This window comes from Neoarius graeffei, chromosome 27, assembly GCF_027579695.1.
Source record: "Neoarius graeffei isolate fNeoGra1 chromosome 27, fNeoGra1.pri, whole genome shotgun sequence".
NCBI lineage: Eukaryota > Metazoa > Chordata > Actinopteri > Siluriformes > Ariidae > Neoarius > Neoarius graeffei.
In genome coordinates this window covers 19,370,819-19,383,377 of record NC_083595.1, presented here as the reverse complement: position 1 = coordinate 19,383,377, position 12,559 = coordinate 19,370,819, and the positions used below count along the sequence as shown (strand labels likewise).

At 43.3% G+C, this 12,559-nt stretch overlaps 1 protein-coding gene across 2 annotated transcripts in view; it reads left to right on the top strand.

Moving 5' to 3' along the window:
- acp2 (acid phosphatase 2, lysosomal) overlaps window positions 1-12,559 on the top strand; it is a 153,649-nt gene that overhangs the window by 467 nt on the left and 140,623 nt on the right. The gene's annotated exons all lie outside the window — the stretch shown is intronic.

Below are 12,559 nucleotides of genomic sequence, written 5' to 3'. Positions count from 1 at the left end.
TTTATATGGTTAAGAAAATACAAAACGTAAAATGTAACTTTACGTTTCCTGCATTGTGGTAATGCACACATGATGACAGTGTCAGATCATATTTGATACTAAAGTAGCACTGAGTAAAGATTACTGGGTAAAAATTATTGACCTGGTTAGCATATTTGGTACGTGACAAACATAAAAACAAAACAAAAAACCCTACCACCTCGTTTATTTAAGCGGGGGGAGAATCGCTGATTAGACTGTTTTGTGTGATCACAAGACCTCTCATTCATGGTTCAATCGACCTGGCCATCAGACACTCGAAGTCTGGCCATCAGACACTCGAAGTTTCTTAATACAGAGTTCGCCAGGTACGGACTCCGTTTCTGGGTGTTCGAACTTGGCAAATTCACTTCGGGAGTCCAGGCTGTCGAGGACGAGAGGCTAGTACGCTCAATCTGCATTTGAGACAACAGCGTTCTTGCTGACATTACAGCTCAGCTCCGGCTCGAGAGTGCCCTTATCTTCATAGTAGTTGATATTTATGACACTGGCATTAGTTGTACGCTAGCTGACGTGGTTGCGGGCGAGATATCTACGAACATTTAGGAGATGCCATATTTAACAACATATTCGAAATATGAAGATTATTTTCTCACCTGAAAATGTTTTTAAAAACTACTTGGTGACAGAACAGTCATAATACGAAACTGAAAGTAATGTTTATTCAGCCATTTGTTACAACTTGCCGATAATTTGCGTGAAATGCTCTTTGGGATATTTGACAACCCATCAAGGATGCATCGGGAAGTGAACTGTGTGATAATTCACTTCCCGATGCATCCTTGATAAAACCACTGAGCTCCACGTAAAATCTGGAGGGCTCATAGGCTCGACAAAGTGAAGCCATCTGACCGCCATCTTACCACTCACATCGCGGAGCGATCATTTAGGCTACTGGAAGTTACACAAAACTGGACAAGTTATTTAGTAGTTGGTGAGAAAAGTTGCAAGAAAAATGCCTGCATATGCAGCAGTGAACTGTACAAACCGTCAAGTCAAAGGTTGTGGATAGACATTTCACCTGTGAGTATTGATGGTGTGTGATCATTTTTACACGTGTGAGCACAGTGCTATTTGCGTGGACCCCCTATAGCACTTTATGATTGTTTGCAAGCGTGTGTGTGTGTGTGTGTGTGGGGGACTCATCGTCTTGTCTGTTTTTGTTGAAAATCTGACATTGATATCGGTGAACACTGTCAGATTTGAGATAGAAATGTCTCAGACAAGATCAAAGCCAAAGTCGAGGCATGTTTGATATCGAACATGAGAGAGCTCAAGCTCAATGGCTCATATTCAAAAAGAAAAATGAACTGAGTAAATTAGCCTTAGTAGCCTAAATGAAAAGACTATAGCCTTAAGCAGAAAAGGCAGTGAGGGATGCAAATAAAAAGAGACGTTATTGTTCTAGTTTGGTCAGTAATGCTCATTTACCTATGGCTAAGCACAATTGATGATGTGGATCATCTACAGTGGTGCTTAAAAGTTTGTGAACCCTTTAGAATTTTCTATATTTCTGCATAAATATGACCTAAAACGTCATCAGATTTTCACACAAGTCCTAAAAGTAGATAAAGAGAACCCAGTTAAACAAATGAGACAAAAATATTATACTTGGTCATTTATTTATTGAGGAAAATGATCCAATATTACATATCTGTGAGTGGCAAAAGTATGTGAACCTCTAGGATTAGCAGTTAATTTGAAGGTGAAGTTAGAGTCAGGTGTTTTCAATCAATGGGATGACAATCAGGTGTGAGTGGGCACCCTGTTTTATTTAAAGAACAGAGATCTATCAAAAACTGATCTTCACAACACATGTTTGTGGAAGTGTATCATGGCACGAACAAAGGAGATTTCTGAGGACCTCAGAAAAAGCGTTGTTGATGCTCATCAGGCTGGAAAAGGTTACAAAACCATCTCTAAAGAGTTTGGACTCCACCAATCCACAGTCAGACAGACTGTGTACAAATGGAGGACATTCAAGACCATTGTTACCCTCCCCAGGAGTGGTCGACCAACAAAGATCACTCCAAGAGCAAGGTGAGGTCACAAAGGACCCCAGGGTAACTTCTAAGCAACTGAAGGCCTGTCTCACATTGGCTAATGTTAATGTTCATGAGTCCACCATCAGGAGAACACTGAACAACAATGGTGTGCATAGCAGGGTTGCAAGGAGAAAGCCACTACTCACCAAAAAGAACATTGCTGATCATCTGCAATTTGCTAAAGATCACATGGACAAATCAGAAGGCTATTGGAAAAATGTTTTGTGGACGGATGAGACCAAAATAGAACTTTTTGGTTTAAATGAGAAGCGTTATGTTTGGAGAAAGGAAAACACTGCATTCCAGCATAAGAACCTTATCCCATCTGTGAAACATGGTGGTGGTAGTATCATGGTTTGGGCCTGTTTTGCTGCATCTGGGCCAGGACGGCTTGCCATCATTGATGGAACAATTAATTCTGAATTATACCAGTGAATTCTAAAGGAAAATGTCAGGACATCTGTCCATGAATTGAATCTCAAGAGAAGGTGGGTCATGCAGCAAGACAACGACCCTAGGCACACAAGTTGTTCTACCAAAGAATGGTTAAAGAAGAATAAAGTAAATGTTTTGGAATGGCCAAGTCAAAGTCCTGACCTTAATCCAATGGAAATGTTGTGGAAGGACCTGAAGCGAGCAGTTCATGTGAGGAAACCCACCAACATCCCAGAGTTGAAGCTGTTCTGTACGGAGGAACGGGCTAAGATTCCTCCAAGCTGGTGTGCAGGACTGATCAACAGTTACCGCAAACGTTTAGTTGCAGTTATTGCTCCACAAGGGGGTCACACCAGATACTGAAAGCAAAGGTTCACATACTTTTGCCACTCACGGATATGTAATATTGGATCATTTTCCTCAATAAATAAATGACCAAGTATAATATTTTTGTCTCATTTGTTTAACTGGGTTCTCTTTATTTACTTTTAGGACTTGTGTGAAAATCTGGTGATGTTTTAGGTCACATTTCTGTAGAAATATAGAAAATTCTAAAGGGTTCACAAACTTTCAAGCACCACTGTACACATGTCACACCCACTTGCACAAATTGACCATGATCGTTTAACTGCATGATTAGTTTAAATTGAGTGCAAGTACTCTTAATCAGGGTTGGTCATGTTTCCCGGTCAGTGGCTTATTTCCCGGACAGCCTCCGATAAGATTTCCTGTACAAAGAAAAACAATCTCTAAAAATTATAGTAGTAAAAGAGCCGTTCAAAAAAAAAAACAAAAACCCAGAGACTAAATTGGAAGGGGGGGCAACGACGAAGGGGAGTGCTATAAAGATCTCATCTCATCTCATTATCTCTAGCTGCTTTATCCTGTTCTACAGGGTCGCAGGTGGGCTGGAGCCTATCCCAGCTGACTACGGGCGAAAGGCGGGGTACACCCTGGACAAGTCGCCAGGTCATCACAGGGCTGACACATAGACACAGACAACCATTCACACTCACATGCACACCTACGGTCAATTTAGAGTCACCAGTTAACCTAACCTGCATGTCCTTGGACTGTGGGGGAAACCGGAGCACCCGGAGGAAACCCATGCGGACATGGGGAGAACATGCAAACTCCACACAGAAAGGTCCTCACCGGCCACGGGGCTCGAACCCAGACCTTTTTGCTGTGAGGTGACAGCGCTAACCACTACACCACCGTGCCACCCTGCTATAAAGATATGTAAGGAATGTAGGTAAAGGTGAGGTAATGAAAGGAAAAAAGTCAGACGATACTATTCTTGGGGCAAATTTGATCAGATACGATGGTTTAACATACAAGGGAAATACATGCAATGTGAGTGGTAAGATGGTGGCCAGATGTGACCCCTCACCGAATCCAGGGACACATGTCGGCTGAAACGAATCCGAGATAATCGCAAAAGAAACATTTTTTTTTCGAAATTTGTGATTTTCATTTTTTTCCATCATGTGCAAGTTGAGATCTTGAAGAATGCAATCAGTATTTCAGATAATAGATTGTTTTGTTGGAAAAGCATACATTTTTTGTTGCAAATTGTCTTGTTTTTGTCAGGACTGTAGCCTGCTGGGGGGTGTGGGTAAATTACCATATGGGCCATTCACATGATGATTTAAGTCTTTTTTTTTTTTTCGCGAATCAGCTGTATGATACGAGCTGAGCTCGTGGCTACTTAAGCTGCATACAGGCATGTAATTTCACTATGGAATGAGCAAGCTAAACAGAGCGCAGAGGAGCTGAAACACCGCGAAGCAAACAGACACACGGTATTTACATCAGAGATAACCATTTCAAGCACAAAAAAACGCAACCTCGTTTTCCAGATTGAATGGAATACTTGAATGATCGGATGATACACGGACCGTTCTAGGACTACATTCCATCGGAGGCATTGATGTGTCCAAGGTGACGTTTCTCTTTCTGATGGGATAAGTTTATTAATCTAAGGCTGTGTGGTTATTTTTGCATGTAACGGAGAGTGTTGTGGTTTGGTTAAGCCTAGGTCACAACCGGACGTACGATTTTTTGGCTGTGCGATTTTTGGCGTTTCCCAAATCGCTGCGGGTTTTTTTGTTTGTGGAGAAAGATGCGCGTTGGCCGTAAGTTTGTCTTGCAACCCCGTAGAGTTTGTTTGACATGACAAAGAACCTCTGCGGCCGGTCTACGGCTCGAAAATCAGCACGTCACACGCGCGCCCTCCGTGCGTTTCTTGCGTTTTTTGCATGTACACCGGCCGTAGGAGCACGTACGGCCGGTTGTGACCGAGGCTTTACATGAAACAAGCGTTGTGTTAGTTGTGTCATCATCGTGCTATCTTTCTTTCTTACGGTGTGAGTAATTTTTCAACCACAAAACATTAAAGTATACTTTAGGACTTATTTTTGTACTTCATAATTGTTTTGGGCATACTTTGCATGGAAGAAAAATTGACGTGGTGATCTTTGTTTACATGAAAGTAGCATCGTGCTAGCTCGTAGGGGGTAGAGCTTTCCTTAATGTCATGCAAATGAGCACCATTATGTGCCCGCCCTACACCCGGAGTAGCTGAGATGGAAAACTTTTCCACTTTGCCACAGTCCATTTTAAATGAGCCTTGGCCCAGAGAAGACGTCTGCGCTTCTGGATCATGTTTAGATATGGCTTCTTCTTTGAACTATAGAGTTTTAGCTGGCAACGGCGGATGGCACAGTGAATTGTGTTCACAGATAATGTTCTCTGGAAATATTCCTGAGCCTATTTTGTGATTTCCAATACAGAAGCATGCCTGTATGTGATGCAGTGCCGTCTAAGGGCCCGAAGATCACGGGCACCCAGTATGGTTTTCCGGCCTTGACCCTTACGCACAGTGATTCTTCCAGATTCTCTGAATCTTTTGATGATATTATGCACTGTAGATGATGATATGTTCAAACTCTTTGCAATTTTACACTGTCGAACTCCTTTCTGATATTGCTCCGCTGTTTGTCGGCGCAGAATTAGAGGGATTGGTGATCCTCTTCCCATCTTTACTTCTGAGAGCCGCTGCCACTCCAAGATGCTCTTTTTATACCCAGTCATGTTATGGCCCTTTTCCACTACCCTTTTTCAGCTCACTTCAGCTCGCTTCAGCTCACTTCAGCCCGACACGGCTCGCGTTTCGACTACCAAAAAACAGCACGACTCGGCTCGCTTCAGCCCTGCTTAGCCCCTAAAACTCGCACCGTTTTGGAGTGGGGCTGAAGCGAGCCAAAGCGAGCCGAGTGAGGCTGGGGGCGTGAGCAGACACTCCCCTGTGCACTGATTGGTGAGGAAGAGTGTCCTCACACGCCCACACACGCCCCGCGAGCACGCTGGGATCTGTAAACACCGTAAACCCGGAAGAAGAATAATTACGAATTACGAGAATTTCTGAAGCCTTATGTGCCTCGCCTCATCTATACGCTCTTGCCAGTATCTGTTGGCGTTGTCGGTGACAACAAGCTACAGCACCAAGACCAGCAACACTAACGACTCCATGTCCTCCATGTTTATTGTTTACTATCCGGGTCGGGAGACTACCCCTTAAAAGGTCACTGATGTCACTGTTTGCGCCGCCTAACGACATCACGTGATGTCCACCCACTTTCACTAACTCCACCCAATGTGTCCACCCACTTCCAGCCAGCACGGTTCAGCGCGGTTGTAGTCCAAATGCAACTCCAACAGCCCCGCTCAGCTCGACTCAGCTCGACTCAGCACGGCACGGCTCAGCCGCGTTTGTAGTGGAAAAGCGGCATTAATGACCTATTGCCAATTGACCTAATGAGTTGCAATTTGGTCCTCCAGCTGTTCCTTTTTTGTACCTTTAACTTTTCCAGCCTCTTATTGGCCGTGTCCCAACTTTTTTGAGCTGTGTTGCTGTCATGAAATTTCAAATGAGCCAATATTTGGCATGAAATTTCAAAATGTCTCACTTTCGACATTTGCTATGTTGTCTATGTTCTATTGTGAATACAATATCAGTTTTTGAGATTTGTAAATTATTGCAATCTGTTTTTATTTACAATTTGTACTTTGTCCCAACTTTTTTGGAATCGGGGTTGTATTTGGGCTGTTATTGATGACGTATCATGACATTCCATAAGTTCATGAGACTACAAGTACAGAATAGAATGCATATTGAGAATCACAGTTGGTTTTGCTGTCAGTCGTTGAAATGTATGCGAGGTGAAGCAGTGCGTATGGAAAGGCAAAAGGGTCATACAGATTGAATTTTTTTTAATGAAATGTAGACACCTACGTGTGCAATATGCATATGCAATCTAACTGATTAGTTTATTAATTTAAATCTGATGTGTTACTCAGAGTGCATTAATGCATACTTTAGGTACTACTCTGCAAACCCACTATAACCAACTCCTTGCGGGATGTCCAAATAGTTCATTATGCATGTGCAGGCATTTACTGGTGTAGGTGCAGGGGAGAGCGGGCGAAGCAAACTGTAGACTAAGCCAAAACAGAAGACGTGAATTGTGGTTAGAGAAACGGGCGAGGGTTGGTCGATCGGCAAACAACATTGAAGGAGAGGTCGGGGAAAGCGAGAATATGGTTGAGTACGAGAGATCAGGCAGACTGTAAAAGGCTCAGCATGACAGGAGAGAAAACACTGAATGATGCTTCATGTCTAGTGAGCGTGGGTGAGGGGTTTAAATAGCTGAGCAGATTGAAAAGGAAATGAGTGACAGGTGTAATTAATAGACAGGTGACAGAAGGTGCTGTGATTCGTGAGAAGTGTAGTTTGAAGTGTCCATGTTTGGAGGCTGTTTTGAGCTTGCACTCTCCACTGACAATACAGAAAAGATCATAATACTGAAATGGACCCACTTGTCACAACCAAACACTCACTTGTATGTGAAACAAGACCAGCTGTGTTTAATTTATATTTACACTTAATTCACTTAGATATTTACAAAGGAAATAAGTCACTCTTTTCTATGTGTCATGTAAAGGAGTTAGGCTACATTTACACTAGACCGTATCTGTCTCGTTTTCTTCGCGGATGCACTGTCCGTTTACATTAACCCCCCTGAAAAAGCGGGGAAACGGGAATCCGCCAGCGTCCACGTATTCAATCTAGATCGTATCAGCTCCGGTGCTGTGTAAACATTGAGAATACGCGAATACGCTGTGCTGAGCTCTAGCTGGCGTCTCATTGGACAACGTCACTGTGACATCCACCTTCCTGATTCGCTGGCGTTGGTCATGTGACGCGACTGCTGAAAAACGGCGCAGACTTCCGCCTTGTATCACCTTTCATTAAAGAGTATAAAAGTATGAAAATACTGCAAATACTGATGCAAATACTGCCCATTGTGTAGTTATGATTGTCTTTAGGCTTGCCATCCTTCCACTTGCAAGTAATAAGTGATATGCGCTGGGATCTCACACACAGCGGCTCAGTCCCGAATCGTGGCTTGTTCACTTCACTCGCGCGCTCTGTGAGCTGCGCAGGGCCGGAGTGCACACCCTCCAGAGGGCACTCGCTGTTCAGGGCGGAGTGATTTGGAGCGCAGGATGCCTGCGGAGCCGAGCGTATCCGCGTATTGGTGTTGCTGTGTGCACGGCTAACGGTTTTAGTGTAAACGCGAATCATTTTAAGAACATTAATCTGATGATCCGCTGATTCGACGTAATGTAAACGTAGCCTTAGATAGAGATTAGATTAGATAGAACTTTATTGATCCCTTTGGGCGGGTTCCCTCAGGGAAATTTAAAATTCCAGTAGCATCATTACAGGATAAACAGAGAATAGAAATGGAGAAAAACTTATAGATAAATTAAATTAGGTATTTGCATATATAAATATAAAAAAGGATAAGAATAAGATATGGGGAAGAGGAAGGGGGAAAAAAGTCCAACAGAAGAGGTATTGCACATTATATTACACACTGTCCAGTATTGCTGATTGTCAGGCTGCTACTGCTCCTTCCTGTCCTCTGTCCTTCGTCCTCCTGTTACCCCTCCTCCTCCCCAGAGAGGAGTTGTACAGTCTGATGACATGAGGGACAAAGGAGTTTTTGTCTGTTAGTCCTGCACTTGGGATGGAGCATTCTGTCACTGAACAGGCTCCTCTGGTTGCTGATGACGGTGTGCAGAGGGTGACTGGCATCGTCCACGATGTTCAGTATTTTGTCCAGAGTCGTCTTCTCTGCCACTGTCACCAGAGAGTCCAGCTTCATGCTGACCACAGAGCTGGCCCGCCTGATCAGTTTGTCCAGCCTGGATGTGTCCTTCTTGGATGTGCTGCCCCCCTAGCACACCACGGTGTAAAACAGGACACTGGAGACCACAGACTGATAGAACATCCACAGGAGTTTCCTGCAGATGTTAAAGGACCGCAGCCTCCTCAGGAAGTATAGCCTGCTCTGTCCCTTCCTGTACAAGTGGTTGGATGGACAGATGTAATTGCAGAAAGATTATTTACAAACAGGCAGGCAAACAGATCCAAAACATAATGCAAAAGCAGAGTGAGGAAACAGGCATGGGTCACGTGAGGCACAAATCAGAAGAGCCGAGGCAAGAACAAAAGGCAGAATCCAAATACTAGCGCATCTCAAGCAATTAAAATATTATGAAAACATTCATTAGGCCAACACACTGAAGAAATCAACCTGATGAAAAGTTGCATCACTGCAACTGGCCCGGCGCAAAATCCGGCTATGACCATGGGATCGAGATGCTGACCTCTTCTGCTCCTCGGACCTCCTTGATCCATCCTGGTGCCCTGTGTCTGGTTGGAGTCTCATCGCATCGCTCTTGTGGAGGACGGCCCCATGAGGACAGTTGAAAGTCACGCCTGGAGGATGCTCTGGACGCTTACAGTAATGCTTTTATGGCTGAGGACTACAGTTGACTTGCTAACTTTAGGACTGCAGTTGTCATGAACAGTTTTGCACTCAAGTTTCCATCAATGAAGAGTTTATAACATCAACGAAACTGACTTCATGTTAAAACTGTTAATATTATAGTCATGCTGTCTGTTGTTGCCCAAATGAGGATTGGTTCCCTTTTGAGTCTGGTTCCTCTCGAGGTTTCTTCCTCATGTCGTCTGAGGGAGTTTTTCCTTGCCACCATCGCCACAGGCTTGCTCATTGGGGATAGATTAGGGATAAAATTAGCTCATGTTTTAAGTTGTTCAAATTCTGTAAAGCTGCTTTGCGACAATGTTTATTGTTAAAAGCGCTATACAAATAAACTTGACTTGACTTGATCAGCCTGGCGCCGGTTACTTTTCAAAGTTCCTCAGCCAACAATGCTAGCAGATTTCCTATTTTCCAAGACCTTTTCTTTCCTGTGGTCATCAGTGGTTATTTTCGCATTCTTTTACACTTTTTACTGTGTTTGTGTAATTGTTGTGGCTTTATGGCCTTGAAATTCAATCATGTCAGCTACACTGTATGAAAGCTTGACGCTGATTGGCTGCTTGTCATGGCAACATTGGGGCACCAGAAAGGTCACTTCTGATTCGCTACAGTTCAAAATGAAGTTTTGCTGATGAGGAGCGAGCACGCACGCAGCAGCGGCAGCTTTTGGCAGACAGAGGACAGAAAATAAAGTGATTTACTTGGTCAGAATCAGTTTTAGTGATTACCGGAACAAACTGGTGTGTTATGAGAAACCTGGAGCGATGCAGCTGTGTGCCATACTGTACTAACTGTGCTAACACTACACAGAGCAATGAGGACAAACACCCACTTTGTGCCAGATGAACAAATTATAGTATTATCGCAGTGTGGTTTTCACTTGGTGCACTTTAAAATACTTATGAATATTGTTTACAACATTACAGGCATTTACAGTGGTGCTTGAAAGTTTGTGAACCCTTTAGAACTTTCTATATTTCTGCATAAATATGACCTAAAACATCAGATTTTCACACAAGTCCTAAAAATCTGATCTTCACAACACATGGTTGTGGAAGTGTATCATGGCACGAACAAATGAGATTTCGGAGGACCTCAGAAAAAGCGTTGTTGATGCTCATCGGGCTGGAAAAGGTTACAAAACCATCTCCAAAGAGTTTGGACTCCAATCCACAGTCAGACAGATTGTGTATAAATGAATGAAATTCAAGACCATTGTTACCCTACCCAGGAGTGGTCGACCAACAAAGATCACTCCAAGAGCAAGGTGTGTAATAGTCCGCGAGGTCACAAAGGACCCCAGGGTAACTTCTAAGCAACTGAAGGCCTCTCTCACATTGGCTAATGTTAATGTTCATGAGTCCACCATCAGCAGAACACTGAACAACAATGGTGTGCATGGCAGGGTTGCAAAGAGAAAGCCACTGCTCTCCAAAAAGAACATTGCTGCTTGTCTGCAGTTTGTTAAAGATCACATGGACAAGCCAGAAGGCAACTGGAAAAATGTTTTGTGGATGGATGAGACCAAAATAGAACTTTTTGGTTTAAATGAGAAGCATTATGTTTGGAGAAAGGAAAACACTGCATTCCAGCATAAGAACCTTCTCCCATCTGTGAAACATGGTGGTGGTAGTATCATGGTTTGGGCCTGTTTTTCTGCATCTAGGCCAGGATGGCTTGCCATCATTGACGGAACAATGAATTCTGAATTATACCAGCGAATTTTAAAGGAAAATGTCAGGACATCTGTCCATGAACTGAATCTCAAGAGAAGGTGGGTCATGCAGCAAGCCAATGACCCAAAGCACACAAGTCATTCTACCAAAGAATGGTTAAAGAAGAATAAAGTTAATGTTTTGGAATGACCAAGTCAAAGTCCTGACCTTCATCCAATCGAAATGTTGTGGAAGGACCTGAAGCGAGCAGTTCATGTGAGAAAACCCACCAATATCCCAGAGTTGAAGCTGTTCTGTACAGAGAAATGGGCTAAAATTCCTCAAAGTCGGTGTGCAGGACTGATCAACAGTTACCGGGAACGTTTAGTTGCAGTTATTGCTGCACAAGGGGGTCACACCAGATACTGAAAGCAAAGGTTCACATACTTTTGCCACTCAGATATGTAATATTGGATCATTTTCTTCAATAAATGACCAAGTATAATATTTTTGTCTCGTTTGTTTAACTGGGTTCTCTTTATCTACTTTTAGGACTTGTGTGAAAATCTGATGTTGTTTTAGGTCATTTATGCAGAAATATAGAAAATTCTAAAGGGTTCACAAACTTTCAAGCACCACTGTACAAGCAGCAGTAGCAGGAGCATGTGGTAATGGCAGTCATTACATTTATAGCTCTTATCTTGTTTACTGGTTTGTCTTGCTGCTTTAAATTTCACATTCTATATGTAACTTATTTTACCTAATTATGGATTGAATGTGGCGGCACGGTGGTGTAGTGGTTAGCACTGTCCCCTCACAGCAAGAAGGTTCTGGGTTTGAGCCCAGTGGCCGATGGGCCTTTCTGTGTGGAGTTTGCATATTCTTGTGTCTGTGTGGGCTTTCTCCGGGTGCTCCGGTTTCCCCCACAGTCCAAAGATATGCATGTTAGGCTAATTGGTGGCTCTAAATTCATCGTAGATGTGAATGGTTGTTTGTCTCTGTATCAGCCTTGCACTGACCTAGCGACTTGTCCTGGGTGAACCCCACCTCTCGCCCATAGTCAGCTTGGATAGGTTCTAGCTTGCCCACGACCCTACACAAGATAAGTGGTTATGGATAATGGATGGAATGTCACTTTGGCTCCAGAAGTAACAAAGAAAACTTGACGGGACCAGCCAACCTTGTCCAGATTCTTTCCAAGTTTGGCAAGAAAGATGCCTGAATGAGGAGAGATTGGTAAACAAATAACTATTCTTAGAAAAGAATAAATGACCATGGATCTTGAACGTGATGAATTTCTAGTTGGTCTTCCAATGCAAAATGCTAACTTCAGTGAAGTTGAGTCGTTCCATAACTGTCTCACTCAATGACTGACTGTGTGAGACACGGTGAATTAAAAAAGGCCAGTGGCCTCCTTTCAAATGACCTTGGTGGTAGCACACAAACACAGGACATTTGGATAAGA